The sequence below is a fragment of the Canis lupus genome, chromosome 37 (genome assembly GCF_011100685.1).
Source record: "Canis lupus familiaris isolate Mischka breed German Shepherd chromosome 37, alternate assembly UU_Cfam_GSD_1.0, whole genome shotgun sequence".
NCBI lineage: Eukaryota > Metazoa > Chordata > Mammalia > Carnivora > Canidae > Canis > Canis lupus.
Window position 1 is genome coordinate 21,713,787 of NC_049258.1, and position 26,973 is coordinate 21,740,759.

The following is a 26,973-nucleotide window of genomic DNA, read 5'->3' on the forward strand; positions in this document are numbered from 1 at the left end:
CTATTTGGACTGTGACAAGCAGTCAGATGTAATGTGACCATGAGGCTGGAGATAGAAGGATACAGTGAAAGATGTGTCCAGGAAGGAAACCCAATTGTTAGGCCCTCGAAGATCACGCTACGAAAATTGGATTTGGTTTTTCTTGATACTGTGGATTTCTTTACATCAAAAAAGAAGATGAGATAGCCATCTTCGTGTCTTAGAGTAACAATTCTTAGGATGGATTATGGTGTGGAGAGAAAGGGGCAAGGAACTAATGAGAGGCAATTACAAGCGTCCAGGAAGGAATAATGAGGATTTGATCCTGTAGTGGTGGAAATCAAACAGATCCTTTGGGCAAAAGGACTTCATGGAGGGTCCAGTGGAGATTCAAGAATTAAAATAGTCCATGTTTCTCATTCAGGTGATTAGAAGGATATTGATGCTAAATAACAACTGCCAAAAATGTGGAATTTACACGTTCCTTGGAGGTGTTAGCACATAATCTCATTTTAGGAGATGTCAGCCATCAGAAGGTACTGGTAATAGCAGGCATTTAGGATCAACCTCAGATATGCTTATCTCTAGGACAGCTCATTTTCTGCTTTGCCAGTGCTGCTCTCATCTAGGTTTGAGTAACTGCCATTAGAATAGCCAAAGTTCTCCACTGGTCTTATATGTCCCATCACAGTTTTCTTATCACAGTTTTCTTAAAATGAAAGTGAAAGGTTAGAATGGCAAGAGTCACAGAATCATTCTCCAGTTTGTGACAAATACTACTCCTATCATAGTCCATAGTGAAGCAATTTATTTTCATATTGTGGTACAAATTGTTTAAAACTTTCTAACACCTCTCTCCACACATGCCCCTTCAGAATATGAAGACGGTGGTTTCATTTTCATATTGAATTTCATCAGGAGATTCTGGAAATTCAAAACAAGGGATGAATTTAGCCCTCCACCGTGGCCTTCTCTGCTTGTTTACACACACACACACACACACACACACACAGAGGACGTAGAACTAAATGACAAGTTAGGTCCTCGGAAAGACTTTTGATTGGAGATTTCCAAGGATGTCCACCCTGCTCCCATTACAGTTTTCTTTGCCTTTGTTTGTTTTTTGGTTTCATGCCCTTTTTAATTAATCACAACATTGGGTCAGCCAGACCCATTAACTGCATTTCTCATTTAGACCTTTCAGAGATGCAGTTGCAGATGCAATTTAATTTGTTGACCCATGATCGATAGCAATTAATAGCATCTCCTTAATCTTGTTGAAAAGTTGGTCTCTGGCTTCCAGTAGCTACCATCTCAAGGGAAAGGTATCCACACATGCAGGTGATTTAGTTCCTAGGTGATAGTTGCCCTCAACCACCTACTTTTCTTGTGACTTAGGAGGCATTTCAGAAGGCTCCACTCTCTAGGGCATTTTTTCAATTATCATAAGAAAGTTCATCTGGGCTCTAAGATGCCTCTGTTGCAAGTTCATCATGCAAAAGTTATGGACCAGGAACTCTGACAAAAACACTATATGGCACTGTTTAAATTCAGAAGAGATTTGACTTTTTAAAGTGTATTATGTTAATAAGGTAGGTTTATCAAGTTTCCTGGGACTCCTCCATGCTGTCTTGTGGCTAACTCAATCACTGCAATTCAGTCGTTTCCTTTTATCAATTATAGTAATTAAAGAGTCTGTTCATTTGTTCAATAAGCAATGTTTCAACTAGGGAACTAGACACTGGTTAAAACTAAAGGCTTTTTTTTTCCCCAGCTTTAAGAGCTCATGGTCTGATGAGGCAAAGAACAAGGCAATTCCATAGTAACAGAGAGGAATGTGCTATGCTCTAGGTATGAATAGGTACACTGGGAATATTGGCAAAAGGCCAATATTCATCAGGGGCCTGTGGGAAGGCTTCCTGGGAGATGGAGCTTGTAACATGAGTTTTAAAAGAGGAATAGACTAGATGAAGAATGAGGGGGGAATCCCTGAGTGGGTCAGTGGTTTGGTGCCTGCCTTCAGCCTAGGGCGTGATCAGCCCAGTCCTGGGGTCAAGACCCCTGTGGGGCTCCCTGCATGGAGCCTGCTTCTCCCTCTGCCTGTGTCTCTGCCTGTGTGTGTGTGTGTGTGTGTGTGTGTGTGTGTGTGTCTCATGAATAAATAAATAAAATCTTAAAAAAAAAAAAAAAAAGAATGAGGGAAGGAGCCAATACGCTCTTGGATTATATAACATGAAGTTTCTACTGACAACTTCAACCACGTAACTGTCCCATTTTGTTGATGAGGAAATCCATCCAAATCGTAAATACGTGCCTGGTGCCAAATCAAGAGTTTTGCACAAATAAAAAAGGCGACAATGGGCCACCTTCATATCATGAAGGAATCACTTATTTGTCCCGATGTCATCATCCCTCTTTCTCTATAGTCAATTTGCTGGCCAGTGGAATTCCCTCTCCTCTATCCAATTTTGGGTACCCAGTACACTGCAGTTTATCAAAACTCATTCTTCCATCTTAGCAGGAATTTGGGTAATGCCATCCTTCAATGATGTTTGTATCTTTAGCCTCATTTGTTGACTTTTCTTCCTTGGTGCCAGTTTCAACTGTGGCAACGGAAGCCTATGGCCCCAGGGAAAGCATCAGGAAACAAGCAAGGGATGTATTTTTGAGCAAGAATCCCTTTCCAAATATTTAGAAATGACAACAGGAGGATGGACACGTGCTCTGTAAACTATAAGACTAGACTTGAAACCAAGGGTCAAAAAGTGTCCCGTGTTACAATCTTATAAACTGATAATGAAAAGATGTTAGGCATCATCTTGCAGAGAAGAGTTAAGGTTAATGGGTATATAAATATAAGGCATAGGATTTGTAAATTGCAAGTATAAAATGTCTAAGGTGCATATGCGTGTATATGTGTGTGTACGTGTAAATAGCCACAGGTCTATGTATCTATAGAAGTGCAAAGGCTAGAGGCGTTACGCTGGACTGATGGCCGTGTCACAGAGGTCACATACTTGCTACGCCTCCATAGAGCTAGGACACTCTGCTCCCACTTTTGTACCTAACAAATGCAGGCTTGTTTAGCTTAGAGTAATTCTTACCCCACCTTTGCCTTACTGTGAAACATTTCATTAGTTCTGCTTGTTCATAGATTTAATTTTCCATCCCTAATCATTTGTGGCTCATGTGGTCCATCGATTTCAGAGAAAAGCTGAACATGAGCGAAGGAGAGCTGCAGGGGGGAATGAAAATAAGCTGTCATGGAGCCTAAGATCATTGCAGTGGCCATGAGATATATATAGGTACAAAACAAGAAAACAGGATTTCTTATTAAATGTGCAAAATATTAACATAACATATGGTTGGGGGTTTTGTTTGCTTTTGTTTGGGGGTTTTTCCCCCCTTTTTTTACAAATAGATAATCATTTCTGTTTAAGAGGCCTCATCTTCCAGTTATCTGCTCTGTTTACTAATCTGATGTGGCCCTGCAGGGCACCACTCCTATAAGCTGAACAGAGAAGGACTGCCCTGGACATCCAGGCATCCCTGAGGATACTTGCATGCAGCTAGAGGAGAATGTTCTCTGAGCCACTTCACTTGTTTACATAAGACACGGTCTTATCCCTCAGGTTGGGCTTGTTACCTTCTGTTCTTGAGAGAACCCAGCAATGTTCTGAGTTTCTTACCACTCAACTGCCTGTTTCTCAGCCTGTCAAGTACTCTGCTCTCAGGAATGTTAACTTTAATTGCTTGAGTTCGCTTCAGAAACCCACTTGTATCTTCCAATTCATGAGCTATTGAACAGCTCTATAAGACATACTTTGGCTATAAATAGTAGTAAGAGAGGCCCAGAACCACTCATGAGTGAGAGCAGAGACAACCAGTGTTCCATTTCCCACCTCCTTCTACCCAGCAGAGTGCTTTTCAGCAGCAGCCAGGCCAGTGTCTACCAAGACTCCAGAGTCAGCATCCTATAATAGCTTCATTGGAACACTAGGACTGGGGCTTTTTGTTTTTGTTTTTTTAACGACCTTCAGCTATCCTCCAATAAGCAGGGAAACCAGGGTCACAGCGGCAAAACTGTGAAATGATACATTTGAAAAGCATAAAGTAACTTAAGAAATAGGAGAGGTACACAGAATTATGATATTTCACAATACCAATGTAGCGTGCAATGATCCATTTCCCTTCTTTGCACTTGCCAAAGTAAAACCAGAACATACATCTGTAATCACATATTCCAGCCCATTGATTTGCTCTCATAGAAAATGGAAGGCTAGTCATCAAACTCACATGCCTATTGAAATGATGTCAACTCCGAAAAATATTCTTTGTTTACCATAAAATCTACATTTCAGTACATATAAATCCACTGTATGTAGCCTGGGTATAGAGCACCATACAGTTTTCTTCAGCTGTCTCCTGGAGAATAAAAGGGCATATTGGAAATGCATCATGCATGCAATGAAATACAACCTAGAAACATGTTCTCTAACCCTCTGCACCGGCACAAAGTGAGATACAGATTTTTTTTTTAATTTATTTATGATAGTCACACAGAGAGAGAGAGGCAGAGACATAGACAGAGAGAGAAGCAGGGTCCATGCACCAGGAGCCCGACGTGGGACTTGATCCCGGGTCTCCAGGATCACACCCTGGGCCAAAGGCAGGCACCAAACTGCTGCGCCACCCAGGGATCCCGAGATACAGATTTTTAAAACTGCTTGGTTAGCTTGAGCAATTGCATACTTAGCATAATCAGACCTAAGGTTGAACTAAATAAACTGGTCCAAAGTAATTTTCTTGGGATACCTGATTTATGGCTACTGAGCCGAATCAAAGAAACTGGATCATTGTAAAGGCCCATTTCTTAATGGCTCTGTAGATATTGCCAGAGTCACGATTACAAGGGCGAATGCTTGCTTTCTTTACTCGTTGTTAAGTGAACAAAAACAAAAACCTTTTATTGACTTACATTGAATATAAATAAAAGCATACACATCATAACACTTATAACACGGGATGTATAGCGTGTGTCACTGGCACTCCAGAAGCCTTCCTGTGACACTTTCTAGTCTATACGCCCTCATCACCATCAAACATAACACCACCAACAATATTCTCAAACAGCAAAATTCACTTTTGCTGGTTCTGAAGCTGTGTTTATCAAATCATAAACTATCTTTTGGGCCTGGTATCTTTCATTCAACATTTTGTTTGTGGAATTCATCCAATTTGTTGCATCTATTTATCTTATGAAAAGATTTTGATTTTATGGATCGAACTACACCCTTAGGAGAACTTTATTTCCTAGGAGACACATAATTATTCAGATTAAAAATCTAAAATCTCACCCAAAGATCAGAGATGAGAAAGAAACGGAAAAATCTATATAAACTTGTGATTTTTTTTTCCTATTATAGTGATCTAATAATATACATTACTTTAGGAATTTACTGGACCCCTACACTGGGAACTGCTTCTATGTAGAGGGAAATGTTAAAGAGCTCCAGCAGTGACACTAAGTTTCTATTTTTGAAGAAGAGGGCTTGTCCTTTACTGTAGTGTTTCATCACTTCTAGCGGAATTTGTCATTTATCACCTTCTGCCTTCACTCTTCAGTAAAGCCTTACACTAGCCTAGAAAGAGAAGCAAGCCTCCCTGACAGGTGAGCTCAGAAAGGTCAGATTTGAAATTGAGAAGGAAAAAGCATTATGACATCCAGGGCGGGGTCACTGGAGAATAGGAATGTTAACACATTTCCTGAGGAGGACAGCTCATCCTAGCAGGAACTGTGAGCTCTGTAACCTCTGCCTGGGAAAACTGGACCAATACACCATTCTCTACTCCCTCCTCTGGCTACCTCTTTTCCGCCCCTCACTTCTCAGCCTACATGCCATTCTTAGGGAACACCAACTTCACACTCTGAGTTAGGTCCCTTAAGATGTTCTCTTTTTTGGAAAATCCATGACTATAAGTTAATTATTCTTTGGTTGTTCCTTCTACCAGACTATATATTGATAAGACACTTACAGTGTACCTGGTGCTTAGCAGATGTTCATTGAATATTTCTTGAATGAGTGGATTAATAAAAGGACAAAATTAAATATTGCAGGAATTCACAAAATACAAAATCAATTTTACTACTAAAGCTTTGAATTTGTTTCCTCCTTTTTGGTGTTCTTATTTCAGGAGGGATATGTAAGTCTCTCTAAAAAAAAAAAAAAAAATCTTGAGGGTCACTATAAATCCATTTTTTTCTGAACACAAAGTCTTTTCCTCATTCCTAGGAATATATGCATTATAGATTTTTTAAATAAGAGGCCCAACAGCTCAATTTTGGCACCAAACCCACCAAATAAATGGAAGTTCAATATAACAAACATATTTGCTTAGAAATAAGCATATTACCCCATCTCAGACAAGTGGATCAATGTAGATGATCAAAATGGCATTTTTAAAGACTTGTAACATGCATACCCTTCTGCTCACATCTAGCTGATTTATTTAAGATGTAATTTGGGAGAGAGAAGAGATAGTTAAAGTGTTGTATTTTTATGTTTCTTATGTCAACCTCCTGTGTTGTTTTGTTTTTTCCAGAGAAATTAGATGCTTGGCTTTTTCTCTACTTCCAAGATTCTTAGACTGTGAGGAAATATACTAAAATGACCAACAGAACATGTTAATACCCCTCTATTAATATTCTCATGTGGAAAAAAATGTTTGGGCTTTCTTCAAAAGTAATACAGATGGCCACATGATGGGTCCAATCTTTGCAGTTATAGATGATTGATTTAAAATGGATTTTTACTAGATGTTATTACATATGATAGCAATAGTCCTATAATCCTGGCAGTGCAATGGGTTTCTAGAAACTTTTAGCTAATGTCTTAAAAAGTTTAAGCTGAAACCTTGTGTGTATCCTTTAGGACTTAAAAAAAGAAAACCTCTTAAAATCTGTTTTCAAACTATAAGTGATACAGAAAATATCTTAATTAAGAATTCTTCTGAGATTTTTTTTTTCAACAGACTACCCAATTCTCCAAAGCTCTCGGCCAAAGGAAAGGAAATTCTGCTTAAAATGTATTAATTTAACTCAAAGACAATTTAAGAAACATTTTTAATCATTTACCAAGTGGAAGGTATTTGGCTTCATGTTGAAGGCACTAAGATGAAAACAAAGTAGTCTTTTTATTAAAACTTTATAGCCGAGTGAGGTAGAGACATGTGCAAAACTGTCAATAAAATTTTAATATGTAGAGGTTTGCAGAGGGTGTGATGGAGCATAAAAGAGGATTAATTACTTCAAATTGGATTTCAGAAAAGGCTTTCTGGAGAAAGGATGCTGCACCCGAGTCTTGAAAGAGGAACCAGGGCTGAATGGGGGTAGAGATAAGAGCAGGCTGTTGCCTCCTGAGGAAAGACCATGAATAAAGACACTGCAAGTATGGAGGGCAAATCCTAGTACAGTCAGAATTAGAAGGAAAGCTAATAAGGCAGGGGTAGGCCAAGTCAGGAAAGGATCTGTGCTCCCTGTTAAGTTAAACTTCAGTCTGTAGATGTTAAGAAACTAAGAGATTAAAGAGTGGGAGCTACATGGACCAATGTGCATGGTAGAGAGAGGATTCCGGCTCTGGCTACCCCATGAAAATGCATCTGGGAAAAGTGATTCTATACCGGACTAGGTGAGAGCTGCCCTCAAAAGAAGACAGTGAGAGTCTTTACCAGAACACTGCTTATAGGAATAAAAGAAGTGGGCTATGTGAGCTCAGTTTAGGCAATAAAATAATGAGGACTTAATTGAATATGGGAGCTGAGAGGATGGAGCAGTATAGCCCAAGCGAGACCTAAAACACAAGGCTCCCTTGTAGAGGTTGAGTGTGTGGCACCACAAGTTAAACTTTTAGACATGTTGAGTTGTGGGTGACAGGACAATTTCTAAGGAACTTTTTCCCAGCAGTCCATTGGATATAGAAGTTTGAAACTCAAGGCCAAACCTAAGATAGTGATATAGGCCAGAGAGTTTAAAGAATATAGAGGATAGTTAAAATCAGGAAGCAGGTAAGACTGTACAAGGGAAAACTGTAGAGATGGGAAAATACCCATTACAATGCAGAGAAACAAGCCAAATGAAGACACATGGGGACAATGATCAGGAGCAGAGAAATCTGTATAGGCGTACATTTTTCTGTATTGTATTCATGCTAAGGCCCTCACTCTGTGTTTCCAATGGTCCAAGTATACATTAAATCTTGTCCACTTACATTTTAGAGAAACAAGGCCAAGGGCCAATGATGGATTAATGTTGAGCAAACTTTAAGTGGCCTGAATGAAAATTGATTCTCTGTTATCTCAGAGAGATTCAACAGAATGCTTTGGTGTTACCTAGCCATGTAGATAAATACATATAGTGCTGGATAGAGGGCATGTGAGTAATCTATTCTCATATAAATAATTCTTACCTATACGTGCTGAAATGCTCATTTCTCAGTCCATTAGGTTCAATTTAATGCATACAGAACATGTCTAGGATCGATAGGACTTTGATGGTTTCATTTTTAATTTCACTCAGATGAAAAATTCTGAGTACTGCTCGCTAGTTCTAGCACTTACGCGGCATCGGCTACAGCCCCACAGGAAGCATGAGGCCAAGGTTAAAGCTCTTCTAAGTCAAGGTGCTACGATACCCAAAGAACCAATTTTCATTGTATTGCATGTCTTCTGGTATTTTATTGGCATGCCCAGAATCTGAGAGCAGAAGGGGTGCACTGGGACTAATTTCGGTTGCAGATGTATAACTCTTGGCATTAAATTTTCCTTAACTTTCACAAAATACAAGGTTACTGCTTTAGCTTATTAGTCTTTAGCTAATTTTGTATCATGTACAAAAAAACAAAGGTAAGAATGCTGTTTTCCTCAAAATACAAAAGACAACAGTGTAATGAGAGAGTGTGGGTCCTGGTTTTCTACTGAATTAGCAAGTATGTGCTAAAGGAAAAATAACTCTAACCACCTTTTCTTATGACTAAAGTAGTGGTTGCTTGTGGACAAAGGTGATGCCCCTCTGGCCAAGTGGTATTCCCTTAAACTGTTTGTTCCTAAAGAGGAGTTTGCATATCCCCAGCCATGTTCATATCCTCATTTATAAAATGGCAGATGAGGATCAGGACAAGGGCTGGGGTAACCAAGGGTATAGTATATGAGCCCTCATCCTGGCAGCAGCCCAACTATAATCCAGAAAATATCTTCCTGGCAAAAACTCTCCTATATCATTCTATTAGCCTGCGTGCCTTAAACCCACCCTTTGCTGACACATCATCCCTGGTGATCCCTGCATTGGCCTGGCCCGGTAACTTGCTGAAAGATACTTCATCTTAATTTTGTATTTGTGTAGTACTTTGTATTTTCAATGTATTTTCAAATATGCTATTTTAGGTCCTCAGCAAACACTGTAATGCCAGAGCAGCTGCCACTGTTGCATACTGCAGAAACTGAAGCACCAGCAAGTGGAACGGCTTGCACAGAATTACAGAATTAATAAGTGGTGGAACTGGTCTAGAAGCCGAGGTTTCAGATTTCTGGGCAAGCTTTATCTTCACTCTACCCCAGTCATCCGGTAAAAATAAATAAAATGAAATCACTGAGGTCTGACTCAGGCGAGGAATAGTGCCTAGTGTCATAGAATCCAAGGATTTTTCTTCATGCTTCTTAACTGGCTGGAACAGACAATGGCACAAAATAAACTTTGTCTTTGACATTCCTACTCCTTTTCCCAGGCCTTTGTTTCTCTCACCTTCTAGATCTGGGTTTTGGGGAAGAATCCTGACAAGAATCATTCCCATCTCTTCCTACCACACAAATCCCCCCCTCTAGTCCCTCACAAGATAGAAAAATGTGGCCTCCTCTCTGAAGATTTTCCTTATCTCCCCTGGAATCATTGATTATTCCCTCCTCCAAGCTACCAGAGTATAACTTTGTTAATACAAATGTCACTCCTTACATTACTGTCACTCATTGCATTAGGTCTTAATATTTCATTCTACCCATTTTTTCCACTGGGCTGTGAGTTCCCAAATGACAACTACCTATAGGTCATCTTTGTGTCTTCCACAAAATACCGCCAAGAGTCTCTGGCATGTAAAAGATGTTCAGACAGTGTTGGGTCCGTGGACCTGAGAACTGTTAGCTTAAAGTGTTGGTGATCATGTTCCTGCTCCCCTCACAGTAACAGATGAATATGAATGTAAAGAGATATTTTCAAAGAGAGGCCAATTCTTACTACAAAGTAATGAATCTCTCATGATGTAATAATCAGACACTACGTCTGGAGGGGAGGAATTTAGGGACAGCAGAGTCTTCCTACTGTTTCTTAAGTCATATCACATAGGTAACTTCTATGACCAATTCAAATTACTTCCAATCAACAAATACTTAAAGTCGACATCTGACATTCATCAGGAATACTTCCAGACTCCTCTACATATTCTTGAATTCCCGATTTCAGAGCATTTTGCTAAAGTTCTTTATTTTCTCCTGAACTATTCTATTGAAGATCATCTGTTCCCTTTATACGTCCAAGCCAGAAGTTTACCACTTTTTAAATTTTTATTAGATCATGTCTCTTAGTTCACCTCTCTTCTACACATAAAAAAAAAATTAGTTGTGAGCACTTGATGATGGTATACAATAAAGGTCACTTGATAAAGAACAGAGAACCACAAAGTCACCATGAGATGTGCATGCTGGGAGCAGCAAAATTTCAGGGCCCTCTGGAGGTCACTTGGGAAAATTCAAAACCACAAATGTTAAATCTGCAAATGCCAGGGGCTTAATGGATAATGAGTACCTATTACATGCAAAACATTGTGGTGAGCGCTACAGAGAATTCAATATGCATAATTGCTCCTGTCCTAACCATTCTACTAATTAATCCAGTACCTCTATCTCTGTTGTGTTACCATTTGAGCTTATGTTTTTATTTAATAGAAGTTCCTAAAGAAATCGCCTAAAGGCTTCCAATCAAGATGGTGCCTTGAATTAAAGCTTCAACCTTATCCGTGACACACAGAGTACTGAGACACACAGAGTACTTTTTAAAATTTCTTTAAAAAAATATTTAAAACATCGACATCTTTAAAAATATGTAAATATACAAAAGAGCTGGACAGAGAACAGAAACAGCAGTAAGTAGGGGCTATAAGCACTAGATCAACCAGATTCTGAACTATTTACAGTACATATCATAGCTGCTATAATAAAATACTACAATCTGGGTAGCTTCAACTATAGGAATTTATTTCTCAGTCTGGGAAGTTTAAGATCAAGATGCCAATAGATTCAGTTCCTGGTGAAGGCCCACTTCCTGGCTTGCATATGGCCAGCTTCTTGCATGCACCTATGCATGCTCATAAGGCCTTTCCTCAGTGCATGCCCTACCCTCATGACTACATCTGAGCCTCATTACCTCTCAAAGGCCCCATTTACAAACATGATCAAACTGAGAGTCAGGGTGTCAACATATTTGGGGGAAAGAGGAGAAAAGAACCCACAATAACACTTTTTTTTTTTAATGGAGAGTTTAAGCTGGAAAAAGCAGTTGAGATTTTGATTCATATAGGATGTGGAAAATTGCCAGACTAATTGCATTAAATAAAAGATCTGACCTAAGATATGAAAAAACATTTAAAAAGAAACTGAAAAAGCCACGCAAATTCCCAGGACATTGGTTTATGTGAAGCAATATACTTAGATTGGGGGGGAGGAGGGTATGACGAAGAAGCAGAAACAGCCAAGCCGGTAGGACTTCAGTTAAAGTAACCCAAAGATCACAGTTGAGTTGTACAGATTTTTCTCCAATATTACCACGGGACATCAGAATGAAAACTGGCTTTAGATAAGGAGAAGCCACAGTCTGTGTAGAGCTCTGTACAAAAGCACAGACAGGACAGAATGAGCACAGAGAACATGAAAAGGGATTGTCACTCAAGATAAAATTACAAACTAAAATTTCAAGTAATAACAGAGTCAAGGGACAAAAATCCAGTTTTAGGATTGTCAAAAATGACTTTAAAGTAGGTATATTTTAAATCTTCAAAGAAATGAAGAAAGGAATAATTTTCACAAAATAGCAACACAAATTATAAAACTAAAGCAGTCCGAGATGAAGCAAGACTGAATAGATAAGAAAAAAGAACAATTATAATTTTCAGAAATAAAAAAATAGCTAAAAACTTGCTAAAATAAAAATTACAATATAGGTTATAAATGATTCCCTTGATACAGATAAAGTGAGAAGTAATTAATTTGAAGGCAGTATAAAAAGTGTTCAGTCAGAATGAAGCACAGAGAAATAAAGAAATAAAATATAAAACAAAAGCTAAGGTATCATAATGATGACAGTGATAATGATGTTGTTAAACTGCTTAGCAAAAATATATAAAATAAAAACTGGAATCAAAAACCAAGCTTTCAAAGTAGCAGGGGGAAAAAAAGAAGGTGGGAAATAAATATCAATGCACATCACGACAATAAGAGCCATAAATAAGGTGGGGAAAAGAAAAAGCAAAAACAACATGGTAACAGAAAACAACAGAGATAAAGTTCAAATAAACCAGCAATAGCAATAACTATAAATGGATTAAAATCATCCAATAAAAGACCATCAAATCCGATACTTTTCATTTCAGCATTAATGTATTTTTGAGAGAAACATCTAATATAGAATACTGAAAGGTTAAAGGAATAAGGTATATAAAATCAAAATTCTATTTATTTATAATAATATTAAGATGTTATCTGCCACTTTCGTTGTATTGAAATGTATGCTAATATTACAGTAATACTAGTGGGTAAACTGCTAAAACAAAAGCATTGATACTAAACTGTATGAGTTGGCATTTTCTGTTTTAATATCATCCACTTGCAGAAAACAACCTTCCCAGAAAGCCAATGTTGCTCCATGAAGGGGTGGCATTAATTTTATTAAATCTCAACCAATGTATATGTACCCTTTTAGTATTCAGTGTGATAAAATGAGAAGTGTATATAAAGCACTTTCTGCTGCAGACTGAGAAACTCAAGTTATTTTGAGGAAATTAATATTTTTTTGAATTCTAAAATAAATTACCACTTTTTTTCATAGAACACCAGTTTTACTTGAAAAAATGAGTAATAGACAAATTATGGCTATCAACGTTTGGTTTTGGCACACATTTTTTTCAAAACATGAGGTAATAAATCTGTCACTTTAAGGAAAACTGACAATTAACATTTATTGCCAGTTGATAAAATTTAAGCTTTCAAGTGAAAATGAGAATTTTGGAAAACTTATAACCGTGACCATGAGTTTGATAGTGTCCCAATATTTATAGACTGTCCCAGTGAGACAGGTGGCTATATTAAGGAGTGTGTAGTTTTCCTTTTGATGGTGTTTAATGAAATTTGTCATGTGGAATATCTATATGACTCAGTAAACCAATATTTTCCAAATATAATGTATACTGATTTAAAAAATCAAGTTAAAAGATCTACGCAGAACGCAAAATAATCTAATGGATATTAGCATAACAGAGCAAAAATAGTTTATCGATAGGATTTCAGATTTCGCCCCACCACTGTTAGTTTTGGTGTACGACCAAAGAAAAATGTCAATAATTACCATCTACCATTCCTACCGCTCAACATTCCATTAGATTTCCCAGTCAATTAAAAGATAATTTTAAAAGGACATGATTTGTACAAAGGCATAATTGTCATCATTTGCAGGTGATATAATTATCTACACTAGAAAATTCAAGAAGATACCAACTGCAAAAAAGTAATAGAGTTTTGCAACAGGAACAATAGGCAAAAATTAACCGCATCCCTATCTACACTTACACTCAAGTAGGAAATGTAATCGACAATGTACACTCACAATCAAAAGCTATAGGATACCTAAGCATAACACTAACATGTCTTGCATGCCATTGACCAAGGACTTAAAAAAAACTTAAAAACATATACCATGTTCATAAAGCGAATATAATAAAAAGAAAACATCCTCCCAACTATCCACAACTTCAATAAAGTAATTATCAAAATCTCATAAACATTTTATGAAATGTAAGTGGATTCTCAAACTCATATCAAAGAAAAAGTCTAAAATTTTAAGGTACAATTTATAGCAATGGCAAAGGAAAAAAAGGTATACAAGGAGAGATATAGCAACCAATCTACGTGAATATTATGAGGGAAATCTTAAAATTTTTTTAAAAAAAGAAGACTTAAATATACAAAGAAATATGCTATTTACTCAAAAAGGAAAACTCAATATATAAAGATGTCAGTTGTTCTCCATATTAACATGTCAATTCAGTGAAATTCCGATGAAAATCCTGGCAGAAGATTTTGGGAGACCTGATAAACTGACGCTAGATATGTTTATGCAATAATAGCAAATATATAATAGCCTTTTCTATGAGTCGGGCACTTTTCTAAAAACTTCACACAAAATTCTTTAATGTCCATAATAACCATATCTACAAGGTAGAGACTACTTCATCCCTATTTTACAGATGAGAAAGCTGAAACACAAAGAGATTAAAATCTTATACAAGGTCAGACAAATAGAAGAAAGATTCCTGTCCAGCTGGTCTCCTGGCTCTTAAGCACTATCCCATGAGGCTAAGGTTGCCGAAATAACTTTGTGGGAGAACAAGATGGAATACGGGGAGGTATCTTTATCACTCTAGCTTGGCATAGGATGGTACTTATGTATAAATATGGAAGTAGATCAATGAAACAAACTGAAGAAACTATAAACAGCCTACACATATGATCTATGAGAAAGAAGACAATTTGGACCAATGAAAAATGAAAGCCAAATCAAACATATTATCAGAGCAAATGAAATAAAACCCCTACTTCGGTCCATAAACAATCAATTCCAAGAGGATTAAATGTTAAAATAGAAGCGAAAACCTTAACAGGTTTAAAATAAAATGTTATAAACTTGAGGTAGGAAATCATTTTAAACACACAGAGCAAAAACCACAAATTAAGAATCATAAACTCCATTAAACTTAACTTCTATGCAATGATATACACTATTAAAACAAGGGAAAAGACAGGGCAAGTTGGGAGAAAATACTTGTCATTCAAAACCAACAAATAATTAGCATCTAAAATATATAATAAACTCTTACTGATGAATCACTGATCTCTACCTCTGAAACTAATAATATATTAATTGGATTTAAATTTAAAATTAATAATTAATAAGGGGCTCCTGAGTGGTTCAGTTGGTTAATCAACTTCCTTCAGCTCAGGTCATAATCCCAAAATCCTGGGATTGAGCCTAGAGTCGGGCTCCTAGTCAGCGAGGAGTCTGTTTCTCCCTCTCCCTCTGCTGCTCCACCTGCTTGTGTTCCCTCACACTCTCTCTCTCAAATAAATAAAATCTTTAAAAAATAATAAAATAAAATAAATAATATAAAATATATAAGCCCTTATAAATAAAAAATAAATAGCCTAAGAGAAAAGTAGTCAGAAGCACAGCAGGAATTTCATATGATAAGAAACACAAATGGTGAAAAAACAGAGAAAGATGCTCATTCTAACTGGTAATCAGAGAAATCTAAATATGACCAGCGGTGTGCGGAAGGAAACCAGTTTGACCCATCATGCCAGAGCTAATTTTATCCATCCCTCCCCAGGTCCACATTGTCAACATTCAGTAAGGTCATGTTAGTAACTTGAAGCTGGCTATGGTGGCAATATCCATGCTAAGCAAATGGACAAATACTGCAAATTAGAACTTTTTTGTCTATTGCCAATTTACCAGCATACAGACTTATTATTTTAAACCTATCAGATGAACAAGTTTAAAATATAACAATACCAAGTGTTCTTAACAAGGAAGTAAAGTAATGGGAATTCTCCTACTCTGCTGATAGATTTGCAAAGTAATTTAACTACTTGAGAGAACAATTAGGCAGTATTTGTAAAATTGAAAGCATATTTATCTTATGACCCAGCAATTCCATTCCTAGTTGAATAGAGAAACTCTTACATTTTTGTGCAAGGAGACATGCATAAGTATGTTCACAGCAATATTGATCGCCATGGCCAGAAAAATCAGATGGATATCTTCAATATCCATCAAAAGGGGAATACATAAATAAACCACGATGTATTTATACAATAGCATACTATGTATCAGTGAAAATGAGTGAACTAGAAAAGCTAAATCTCACAAATGTATTAAGTGCAAAAAGCAAATTGTAGAATACATAAAGTATAATAGATTTCACGAATATTTTTTTAAATACAGAAACAATGCTATATATTCCCTATGGCTATATATGTATATGTATACATGCATAGTATTTTTATATACACATATATGACATTTTTAATTACATCAGATTGTTGGGGCACCTGAATGGCTCAGTCAGTTAAACATCTGACTCTCAATTTGGGCTCAGGTCATGATCTCAGGGTCGTGAGAGCAAGCCCCACAGCAGGCTCCAAGCACAGTGTGCAGTCTGTTTGAGATTCTCTCTCACCCTCTCCCTCTACCCCTCCTACTGCTCACACACGAAAGAAAGAGAAAGAAAGAGAGAAAAAGAAAGAAAGAAAGAAAGAAAGAAAGAAAGAAAGAAAGAAAGAAAGAAAGAAAGAAAGAAAGAAAGAAAGAAAGAAAGAAAGAAAGAAAAAGAAAGAAAGAAAAAAGAAAATCTTTTAAAAATTTTATCAGATTGCTAAAAACTTAAAATATGATAATACCAAAGATATGGGGAAACACTAATTTTCATATGCTGTGAGAGTATGATTTGGTATCACTCACTTAGAGGTCAGTTTGACAATATTTAGTGAAAATAGAGAAGTGCCTATCCTGAACCTATAAATTTGGTTTTTAGGTGTATTAATTGAAAGAAAACTCTTACAAACACATGTACAAAAAAATACTCAATGACGTCCATTGCAACATTACTCTGTGCAAAATTATTTTTACTAGATAATACAGTGAAAATATGGCTTGAATATAAGCCAAATTAATGGCTGTGTTTGCCTTGGAGGAGGAGTTAGAGAATGACCAAAAATGGGATATAAGAGAAATATCTGTAATGACTTATTTCTTGAAGAAAAAAATCTGAAGGAAATGTAACAACATGTGTTAAATTTGGATGGCAGCTAAATGGGTGTTCTATAAGCATTTTTGTTTGTGCCCTTTTAAAATTTATATGTAAATATTTTTTCATTTCTAAGAGAAGTGATATATTTATCCCTTAGCTTCCTAAAGTTGTTTTTTTGGAAGAGGAAAACCCACGAAACTTGGAATCAAACACCCAGATTATAAGCTATGCTCTTCTACTAGATAACTATATGTTCATGGACAAGTCTTCCAAGTTTTACATCGAAATGTGATAACTTCCTCACCGAGGATGGTTAAATATTACATCCTGAGCTACCGGGCCCTGGATACTGGCCAACTGTGCATATTAGTTTGCTAGGACTGCCGTAGTACCACCAACCACATGGCTTCAGCAACAAATGCATTGTCTTGTAGCTCTGGGGACTACAAGCCCAAGCTCAAGGAGTCGAGGATTTGCTCCTTCTAAGGGCTGTGAGGGAAAGATCTGGGCCAGACCTCTCTTCTTGGTTTGTGAACGGCTGTTCTGTCCCTACATCTCTTCGCTGTCTTACCCCTGTGCATGTCTATTCCAATCTACACCTTCTTTAAAAAAAAAAAAAAAAAAAAGATTTTATTTATTTATTCATGAGAGACACGGAGAGAGAGAGGCAGAGACACAGGCAGAGGGAGAAGCAGGCCCCATGCAGGGAGCCCGACATGAGACTCGATCCCAGGACTCCAGGATCATGACCTGGGCTGAGGCAGGCGCTTAACTGCTGAGCCACCCAGGGATCCCCCTACACCTTCTTTTTTAAGATTTTATTTATTTGAGAGAGAGCATGAGCGGGGGTGGGAGGGGAGAAGGAGAAGCATACTCCCCACTGATCGTGGAGCCCAAAGCCAGGCTTGATCCCACAACCCTGGGATCATGACATCATGACCTGAGCCAAAGGCAGATGCTGACTGAGCTACCTAGGTGCTCCCAGTCTACCCCTTCTTATAAGCACACCAGTCATACTGGATTCAGACTCACCCTAATCACCTCACTTTAACTTGATTACCTCTGTAAAGACTCAATTTCCAAGTAAGGTCACGTTGTGAGGTGCTGGGCAGTAGGACTTCATATGAATTTTGGGAGGACACAATTCATCCCATAACATCTCTCACATAGTTGAGTCTTAAAACACATATAAAGAAGGAAAATGTTTTAAGAATATAAAGCTCATCCCCAACTAAAAGTGACTTAATTTATTGATATTAATTCTCTGGTCAAATATTAGGAGGTAGGACTGATGAGTGGCAGAATGAGGTTTTTCATTTCAGCTCCTTCCTTTTCAGATGCAAAGGACACCTGTGCTGGTGAGCTCTGTGGCCAAACAAAATGCTGGACCTGCCAGCTTCTCATGTGTCATGCACACCAGTGTGCTGGCAGGGGGAGGAGGCACAGAGGATAATGCTAGTAATGCCAAGATCCGACGTTTGATTCCCATCAGAGCTAATTAGTTTCACTCATCCCTGCACGTAGCTGGCCACTTTGCTGCTGCCTGCTGACCCACAGAACAACTGAGGCCAATCAAAAACAGGGCACTGGCTGTTCAAAAAGCCTTGACGTCTATTCTGAGTCCCAGAATTTGTAACCTAAGAGCAGAAAAAAGGCAATGGGAGGCTACCTTTATTCCAGTTCAAATGACACTTCTCATGTAATTTTAGACCTTGGTGACCAGATGATTAACACTGTGCAAAAAAAAAAAAAAATTCACAGAATGGAACGGTTTATACAAATCAATCAATGGGAATGGCAAACTCAGATAAAATGACCTCAAGATGCCATCACCTGGGTTAACAACACTCTTCTTGTGTGACCACTTCTCTACCTAAGTAAAATAGTATCATATTAAAATAATTACAAATAAATTTAAACTGAATAATCTTCGCTTACAAATATTTTATTTCCATTTATCAACCATTACAGCTTTTTCCTCTGTAAAAGACTGTGCATTCTACAGAATAAGCTACTGTAAACTTTACCTCCAAAAAAGCCTATTATATCTCTCTTGCTTATTTGTTTAGGTCAAATCTTGATTGTAAATTAAAACAAGGGCCTTCACATTCAGACAAGACACCAATAAAGTTCCCAGTTTCTCATGGAAGTGGAAGCATTCCAAAATTCGACATTTTTCTTCTTTACAGTGAGAAAGTCTTATCTTCCTCCTGCCTCAGGTACTCTAAGCCTTAGAAATGATGTGGGTTATAATATAGAGAAATCAGATAGGAACACAATACACTGGCTTCTTCAATACATAGGTACAGTTTGAGAGGACATTATTTGTATTTGTCCCCTTGTTGATATCCTCAGAATGAAGACCACAGAGCATGTGTATGAGAGTACTCCTTTGATTGCAAGTAACAGAAACCCACTCCAATCCAACAAAACCTGGGATTTTTGACCCCTTGTAATCTCAAAGTCTACTTCAAGCACAACTGGACCCAAGTGCTCAAACTTCAGGCATCTGTTCCTTTTCATTTCTCAGGTCGATTTTCTTAAGATAGGTTCTCCTCAAATAATGACACAAAGCTCTAATAGGAGCTCTCAGATCACATCCAACCATTTAGTAACACCAGAAACAAAAGATAGGACTTCTTTTTTCCAAAATTTCCAGCAGGAATCCCAAGTTGCATTATTATCTGCCTATCCCTGAAGCAATCAGGGTATCTAAGCAGATGCTGAGCTCTCATCTGTGTGTCTGATCCATGTACCCACCCCCAGAGCTAGGAGAGGGATCCAACTCCAGCCCAATCGTACAGATAGAAGTGGGGGAGGACTGGTACCCCTAAAGGAAAATTGGTTACCAGAGGGGAAATGGCAAGCAAAACCAATAGATACCCATTGTTGAAGTCTTAAGTTGTTATTTCAGAAAAAAATGCTTAGTCAAAAAGAGGGTGGCGTCAAAGCATGCCAAGCTCAATTCAAACTCATCATCATAACTGGAAAAATTAATTACAAATCCATTTCCTACTGCTAGAGGGTCAACACTACATTGTCATATGGACACATAATTATGATAAGTCATAGTGATTTATCATTTGAAAGCAGCTCAGTTGATATGAGAAAACAGCAAATGAAGAGGGACACTGAAAGGCTATTAAATTCATTCCCCAGCCACTAATAAAAATCATACCTAAGCCTTCAATTTTTGAAGACCCACAGAAACAAGGTGCTATCATAATCATTCCATTAGTTAAATTATTTAGAAAAATGATACAGGTTTCCTCTCTAGCCCTCTCCATGCAAGGGAATACCTCCATCTGCACATGTCATTAATTAATTTTTTGTAACAATTAGTTTCAACGCTCCTGTGAGGAATGCTAATCTTTCGCCAGGGTAAAATGAGGCACTCGGATAAAAATGACGCTACTGGGAGGCATGAATTTCCAGCCCTGATAACGAGTTTTGGATCAAAAATGTTCCCTCACCCCAAGGTCTATTCACATGGAGTTCAAAAGGCTATAAAAGAGAAGAGGACCTCACTAGGTGGGCTCTTGCAGCTGCCAATTAGGACAACTCTCGTGTTTTAAACATGGTCCCTTGGATTATCTGTTTAGTGGTAGAGTCAGCCACAAGAACCAGGCATTTTTTACTCCTGTTGTAATACTCTATCAAAATTAATGACAGTGTCACACTGTACTTAATGTAAATTAATTCTATGTTTGTCCAAACAACCCAATACGATTTGTTTAAGTTTCCTGGGTAGCCAGGTTTTTGAATGCATTATCTGGAAGATGGAAAAGATGTTCCTCCACAGAGGGTTTTCAGGTTTTTTAAAATCAGAAATTAAATAAATAAAGGGCTCACCATATGTGCAGCCTGGGACATTGCTTGCAGCATTTAGCAGGGTCAGATTATCAAGTTTCATTATTTGATACATTTTTCAGGCTTGCAACAGAGTCGCAAAGAATTGATGGGAACAGCAAATTCATTTTAAAATGGGTTTATCGCTTCATCAGGTATTCATTTAAGCAGAATCCACAGCATAACTGGATCTCTTTGGCCCTATGTGACATGTTTTTCCAAATGGAATGATAATAAGTATAGAGATATAATATGTAGTTAAAGACTTCCCATCTCCATGAGGCACCCAGATATTCAAAGAAAGAAATTACTTTCATTCTCAAGCCACTGCTCACTAGAGGATCCATGGCCAGCTTTTTTAGAGCCCTGCTAAAGACAAATCTAGAGACGCCACAATCCTTTTGGTTTGAGGCTAATAGCTATGTTATAGAGAAACCATCATAAGGGATTTAGTTTCTGGTGAGAAAAAAATAAACTGAGCATTAAATATTATAATACATTTTCTTAGAGCTACTAAACCAGATAAAATAGGAAAAGAACATGAAATTAGTTGAGAAAATAAAATTAGGATACCAAAAAAATGTCTTTAAGAAACTTCAAGCTATTTTAGATTTCTAGAGCATCATAAATTATGCAGGCAAGATGCACACCAATCCAAAGTCTACAAAATCCAACTTTTAGTCTCAGCTAGAGATCGTTAATTTGCTGAGTTCTTGTAGAACGTCTCCCATTTAATGAACTCCATCATGTTCCCCACCCCAAAATTCACTTCAATATATTGTTGATTTTCCAAATACATATTGACATTATATTTTGAAAATATAAAAAGCTACAGGTGATGTAGTGGTATGCAAAATTGTTTTATATCACAAAGGCTTCTTAGTTAATAGACTTCATGTTATCATCTGGAATACCATGCACACAATAATGTGTAAAAGGTCACCTTTTTTTTTTTTTTTTTTTTTTTTTTTTTTTAAGATTTTACTTATTGAGAGACACATGAGAGACACAGAGAGAAAGAGAGGCAGAGACACGGGCAGAGGGAGAAGCAGGCTCCATGCAGGAGGCCTGATGCGGGACTCGATCCCGGGACTCCAGCATCACGCCCTGGGCGAAAGGCAGGCGCTAAACCGCTGAGCCACCTAGGGATCCCCAAAGGTCACCCTTATTACTGATAATGCTATTTTGTAGATCTGCTTAGATCTACTACTTAAGTTTACTAAGAATCCTGCCCCACAGTCTAGACTCCTGGTTGTCAACCTTGACTGCACGTTAGATTCACCTCGAGAACTTATAAAACACACCATGACCAGGCCAATTAAATCAGAAGATTCACTAAGGATTGGCCCCAGGTATCGGTATTTTTAAAAATTACCTACGTGCTTCCAGTGTGCAGCCAAAGAGCCAATGGTTTAGAGCAGTGGTTCTCTAAGTAGGGTGCCTGATGCAGTCTCAGCATCACCTGGGATTTTGTCAGAAATGCAAATCAGGTCCCAATCCAGATCTACTGAATCAGAAAACCTGTGGGAACTAGCAGTGGAGCAGATGGTCCAGGAGACACTGATGAATGCTGAACCACTGATCTAAAATTTGAAACAGCTCATCCAGAGAAAAATTTGGATCCGCAGAGCAAACACACTTACGGAGGACGGCCACCTCTGATTGGTCCATAGTGGAAAGTGCAGAAAGCCAGGGGTGGATCCAGGTTTCGAAGAGTGTGAAGTCAATACAATTTCAAGACCTTTTTCAAGAAACACAAGAAACACAAAATTAGGTACAAAGTAAATATCCATTTAGAATCAGAGAAATCACAATTTTTTTAAATTCATGCAAATGAGTATCACATACTATAACACAATGCTTTGGTTAATTTATTTCCTGAGATTCACCTTTAACATTCTTTTCCGACATTTCACATAATTTTCTTTCATTGCCTTTTCATAACAAAAATTGTATAATATTTCCTACAGGAGTAAAAATAATGATTCATTCTTTCCTCTAGCATGAGGATTTCTTTTTCCTTTCCTTTTTTTTCTTTTTTTCTTCTTGAGCTTAGAAAAGATATCTTAGAGGTGGTGGTTGTTGAATCTGGGAAGACCTCTATCAAAGAAAACCTCTATTTGAGGGCATTGTAGGTATTTCATCACAGCAACTAACCTTAAATACTCTTTGAAGAGTCTCTAACCAAAGTCCTAGAAGTAGTCTCTGTGGATGAGGAGAGTAATGCTTTATTCACTTATGCTAAATCTACCTTGTACAGACTTTTGATAAATTAACTTCCTCAAGCAACCCACCACCTAGGTAACTCATTCTATTTCTGCAAGGAAGAAGAGGAGAAGGTACAGAGAGCTAGGAGCGTTTAGGAAAAATTCCTCCTGATGAAAACATAATGAAGAGAATCTTTGTTCCCTGAAAGAGAAGGGCAGGTTTTAGGGTTATCTACACATGGAGAAATATGTGCAGTCAAGTGAGGTCACATGACCAGATTTCTCTTCTATTTCTCTAAAAAGTGTGATGCTTTAGCTTCTGAAACTGGGAAGTCCCAGCAGGGTCTAGTCTAATTTTATAGATATCAAAGTAAAGCCAAGATGTATACTGATGGTGTTGATGCCAAAGGCTGCTCATTACCTTTGTGAGGTTTGTTCAAAAATACAGTACTGAAGACCTTAACCAGACATATCTTGGGTGAGAATTATTTGGACATAGTTCAAAATGGGCATTTAATTTGGTTTGTTCTCAAGTCACCAAATAAGCAGAACATGGGAAGTATGAAGGACAAAGATGCAAACACTGATACAAAGTAATAAATAGCATGGTCTCCCTCGCCTCCTCCTTGGGGTGCAGCTGAGGAGAACAAACCATCACCCAAGAGGAGCTCGAGTTGTGGGATTGCTGCCTTTTATACCCCCAGCCACTTCAACACTCAGACACACCTGGTTTAATATATAAAAACAATAATTCTGGGATCCCTGGGTGGCGCAGCGGTTTGGCGCTTGCCTTTGGCCCAGGGCGCGATCCTGGAGACCCGGGATCGAATCCCACATCGGGCTCCTGGTGCATGGAGCCTGCTTCTCCCTCTGCCTGTGTCTCTGCCTCTCTTTCTCTCTGTGTGACTATCATAAATAAATAAAAACTTAAAAAAAAAAAAAAACAATAATTCTGCCCCTAAGGGAATACATGTCCAGGTTTTAGTTCTTAACATTCCAACCAGGCTAGCACAAAGACAATCTCTCATTACATGCACCTACTTTATGGACTCAGGAGCTTTCCATATTAATCCACATGTGGGCTGAGGGCTGTGGACACAGCAAGTGTCCAACAAATATTTGTAAGATGAACGAATAGATAAGCTTAATGCTTGCATGATGATAGGATAGAATGGGATAAGTACATACATGAGAAATTTAAAAAGTGTACCTGATACAGTGTTTTCTTTTAATCTGATGGTTTAATAAATAGCTGCCTAAATGAACACCTGTTTACAAGGAGTCTTTTATCAGTATTTGTCTGCTTTTAGGGAAAAAAAAAAACTAAAAAACGAAAGAACTAACTCATTGGGGAACTCAAGAATGGCTTAATGAAGTAGGTGGTATTTTGGATGGGTCTTAAAAGATGGAATTTGACAGATGACATGTTTTAGAAAGCTATTCCAGATGGAGGCAGCCTCATTAACAAAAGATACAAAAGTAAGAAAGCATGTGGCATGTCTGGAGAAGAGCAGTAATACAGTTTAACTGAAATGCAGGATGCCTGAAGGGGAGAAAACTGCACTGAAAGTTTGGGTCTGGAGTGTCAATCTGAAGAGCTGGGATTTCTACCACAGAGAGTTTTTTAATGTTGATGAAAGTTAAAAGTGACATATCAGAACTGTCCTTTAAGAAGATGTATCTGCCATGTGAAGATGTAGCAAGAACTAAAGAGCATGACTACAGATCCATAAGATCAGCTAGGATGTTAAAGTAACAATCCAAGTACGAAGGCATGAATCTTAACTAGGATCCTAGCTCTGGAAATAGAAAGGAGGAGATGAATGTGCAGAACAAGATAGGGGAAGCTTCTGCCCAACGTCTCAAGTGGAAGAATTAGTAAGTAGGGGTAAATGGGACAACAGAATATGGAGAAGGGGTCATCTAAGGAAGCTCTGAAGTTTAAAACCTAGAATTGTCATAGTAAATTTGCTGGGAAAATACTATGTAATTTCCAAGGGCTGATCCTGGAGACAGGCCAAGAGACTGGATGACCAGGTCTGGACCTTAGAAGTCACCTCCAGACCTAAGCCTAAACTCCACGAAGACAGGAACTATGTTTTCATCATCATTAAATACTCGGCACATAATCTGGTACCTAGGATGAGTATTTATTTAAGAAATATTTGCTTCATAAAAGAATGAAGATTATCGTGAGAATCAACGATAGATTATATGAACAAAGATTATAGTATAGAATCAACAGAAAAGCCCATGAATGTGTAAATTAGGGAAAAGATTCAAATACAGAATCTTAAATAATAAATTATAGTTTGCAAGAGGAAGAAAACCACCTTGGGCCAGCAGCAGTCCTAGACAGTGTTGAGATATAGCAATAATAATTCCCAACACTAAGATGGAGTAGGGTATAACTCACATGCTTAGAGTTCACTGGAAGAGAGGAAAGAATTTGTACCTAGGATATTCATGGACCCTGGAGCAAAATTTGCAATATTAGAAGTTGCTACTGTTTTTTAAAGAGTTATGATCAAAAAGGTATGGGGAAAGTTGAGTCTCCCACGGTACTTATTCTGAGTGATCACACGTTCTGGATAATCTGGAGGTAGGAGAGGTTAGGATATGTTAACATCTTGATGCCAGAATGACCTTTTTATAAGACTATTAAGCCCCAGTTTAAAACCTTCCAATGGTTTCCCATTTACTTGGGAAAAATCCAAACTCCCTAACATCATCCACATAGCCCTACAATATCTGTTCTCTGTCCCTCTCTCATTTTGTGCCTCCATGTCCTATAGCCTACCATCTTCAGTCACCCAAATAGGCTCTGCTCCCTCCAATTTTTCGGACTGGAACACCATCCTTTCAACCACCACCTCTTTCCCCTAACCGTTTGCTTTATGTAGTTAGTATTTACTCATTCTTCAATCTCAGTTCAAACATCATTTCTGTGGGGAAGACTTTCTCATCTCCTTGAGTTCAGGTTCTCATATATATATTAAGTATTTTTGCTAAATCTCAGATATTGTTCTAAGTGTTTACATGAGTTGAAGGCAATGGAATGTGATATAAAAAGCATGGACTTGGGGACTGACAACCCGTGTTCAAACCTCAACTTTACCATTTAGTAAATGTGTAGACTGGAATAAATCAATGAATTCCGGTACCCAAGCTTCCCCATCAATAAAATAGAAAAAACAGAGTTGTATGATGATTTATTAATGGAGAACCAGAGAGAATGATTAACCTGACCAAGGTCTGAAAGCTATAAGTAACAGGCCTGGGAACCAAACCCAGCAATCTGAATCTGCTATTAACTACCAAATAAGAGAATAATTGTATACAGTTGACCCTAGGTCAATGTGGGAGTTAGGATTCTGACCCCACACACAAATTTTGACTCCCCAAAAATGTAGCTACTAATAGCTTACTATTGACCAGAAGCCTCAATGATAACATAGTTGATTAATGTATATTTTGTGTGTTTTATATATATTATGTACTCTATTCTTATCATAAAGCTAGAGAAAATAGTACTACATTCCTCCTCACATCCTACCCTGCTCTTACCTTTCCTCAAAGTGATAAGTAGGCCATTAGACCTGGACCCATGAGAAAATATCCCAAGAAGTAAAATCAGGCCAAGATTTTCTTTTTTCACTAATGCCAGAGTCAAAACTAGAAGAGTACGAGCAACAAGTGGATTGGAGTGAACTGGTGACAGATACTGCTGCACTTGTGCCTTTAGTGGAATGCCACTTCACTAACCAATTTCAAATGTCACTCCTTCGCACGTACATACCAATATGCTTTAATATTTA

At 37.8% G+C, this 26,973-nt stretch overlaps 1 long non-coding RNA gene across 1 annotated transcript in view; it reads right to left on the reverse strand.

The window, feature by feature from the left end:
• Positions 1-801: 801 nt before the first annotated feature.
• LOC119867954 overlaps positions 802-26,973 on the reverse strand; it is a 30,232-nt gene continuing 4,060 nt past the window's right edge. Inside the window, exons 2-3 of the long non-coding RNA XR_005385366.1 lie at positions 22,592-22,689; positions 802-903 (exon numbers count right to left, since the gene is read on the reverse strand). This is a non-coding gene — a long non-coding RNA (uncharacterized LOC119867954). The remainder of the gene's footprint in view (positions 904-22,591; positions 22,690-26,973) is intronic.